Here is a 2573-nt window from a genome sequence, read left to right on the forward strand (position 1 = left end):
TCATTTTACGTTCCTACTGGTAGTGTATGGGGGTTCCAATTCTTCCACTTTATCACCAACACCTGTTATTTTCCATTTTAAAAAATTTTAGCCATCCTAGTGCCTGTGAAATGGTATGTCATAGTTTTGATTTGCATTTCCCTAATGACCAATGTTGAACATATTTTCATGTGATCATTCTCCTTGTGTATCTTCTCTGGAGAGATGTCCATTCAAATTATTTGCCCATTTTTTAATTGGGTTATTTGTCTTTTCATTGTTAATTATAAAAGTTCTTTATATGTTATAGATACTTGACCCTTATCAGTAAATGATTGCAAATATTTCCTCCCATTTTATGAGCCGTCTTTTTATTTTCTTGATAATGTCCTTTGAATAACAAAAGTTTAAAATTTTGATGAAGTCCAATCTATTTATTTCTTTGGTTGCTTGTGCTTTAGGTGTCATATCTAGGAACCTGGCATATTCATAGATAGCTCCCCTTTGACTCTCAAAAGTGTCCCAGGGCTTCCCTGGTGGCGCAGTGGTTGAGAGTCCGTCTGCCGATGCAGGGGACACGGGTTCGTGCCCTAGTCCGGGAGGATCCCACATGCCACGGAGCGGCTGGGCCCGTGAGCCATGGCCGCTGAGCCTGCGCGTCCGGAGCCTGTACTCCACAACGGGAGAGGCCACAGCAGTGAGAGGCCCGCGTACCACAAAATAAAAGTGTCCCAGTAGACAATAAATTATATGGGCAACGTACTAATAACAGTCTCAGGGATAGTTAATTAGAAGCCCCTGGGCAGGTGGATGAGTAAATACTCACTTATTTTACCCTTACTTCACCATAGCCAGTGTTAGCATTTGGCTTCTCTAAAGAAGATCTGCCAGCAGTTGTAGTTGCCATTTTGCATAGTTATTCATCAAATTTACGTTGAGCAACTACTATGTATCAAGTACCTTTCCAAAGGGGGAAAATTACACCTGGAAATCGCAAAAACAAATCTTTAAAAAAATGCTTGCTTTTTTTTTTTTTGGTAAAAGTAATAAACACAATTACAGATAATGAAAAGATTAAAAAGCCTATATGCTCATTGCTCAAATATCATTATTTCATTTTTATTTATTCCCTTATAATCTTTGTTTATAAAACACTGATATTTTAGCATTGTTCAGTTATAAAGGGATTTTATATTTGGCTTTTTAAAAACAATATTTTATCATAATACTTAAGACAAAGTTTTTTTTTTTTAATTTTGATCTCAGGGAGCATAAGTGAGAGGAAGCAGACAAAAGGAGAAAAGGTGTAAGTCAATAAAATATTATTAAGATGAGCAAGTATGGTCTATAAATGGATTTGTGCTCTGGTCTGTGAACGCCTGTAAGTTAACAAATTGAGTTCGAGAGAGTATGTAATTCTATTCCATATTATTAACATTTTTCTTTTTCTTTCTGATCTGTGACTCTGGCTCCACTGATTATCTTAACTATATTATATGGTTAATTTAATTTCTAGCTATTGTTCATAGTGGTCAGTTAAATATTCGCATCTAGATAAGGTTCTCTATTCTAAGTTTATAGCTAAACAAGAAGTTTGCCCTATAAACTAATTTTTATTAGAATTTCCTTCAAGAATATTGTGTCCCAAAGAAGTTATAATAGATCTGTCTTCATAAACACAGTAACTGATAAGAATTTCCATAAGTATTTTTTATAATATTGTATATAGTTTTTCCTCATGTATGATAATTCAGCAAGAATACTATTTATCAACTAGTTAGAGTTCTTCCCTTTTACTGGGTAAATTCAATTTCTTGAGCTAGACAAATAATCTTATTATGAATTTTACAACAAATTATGTGAATCATCACATTATCTCATGTGGTTATTATTCAAAGGCATTTAATTTTTGAGTGGACGCTCATCCATCATAAGTTTTTACATTCAAATGTCTGCAATTGGTGAATAAGGTTTTGGTGGGATATCTTATATGCTACTTATAAAGGATGAAACATTCCTAAATTAAAGCACTAAATTATTCTCTTAAATTGCCTGTCTACAAGTAAACAGTGTACTTGCCTAAAGAGCTTGCAGCTGAAATTAAGTGTTTGTGTAATATGCTTCTTCAGTCCTAGCTCTGGCTTGACCTATCCCATTCCTTAGGTTTTGGCTCATGTTTAGAACCGAGCCACTAATGTCATTGAATTTTGCTCCTTCACCTTGATAAACTCCATGATTCATTTGGCATATGATGGTGTTTCCTGTGGTTCCCATCAGGAACTTCCTGGCAGGGAAAAATTGACAAGCTGACCAAGAAGTCTTCTCATTCCTCTCAGCCCCACTTTTATTGATTCCCCACAGACACCTCCTTCCCCCTTCCTGGAGTCAGCTTTGGATCCCATCATCCAGAGCCTTCTCTCCCTGGCCACGGTAAGTTTGTTGCTGCCCATTACTCCCCCTTACCACCGAAACCTTCCTGTCCTGTTGTTCACTTCTTCAGGGTCACAATTTGCCCTGTCTTCCAAGGTGAAAACTGTATTAAAGAAGGAGTCAGAAGAGATCTCCAGGATTTTTTCTCCCATCTCTGGTTATAG

The sequence above is a fragment of the Tursiops truncatus genome, chromosome 2 (genome assembly GCF_011762595.2).
Source record: "Tursiops truncatus isolate mTurTru1 chromosome 2, mTurTru1.mat.Y, whole genome shotgun sequence".
In the NCBI taxonomy this organism is placed as follows: Eukaryota; Metazoa; Chordata; class Mammalia; order Artiodactyla; family Delphinidae; genus Tursiops; species Tursiops truncatus.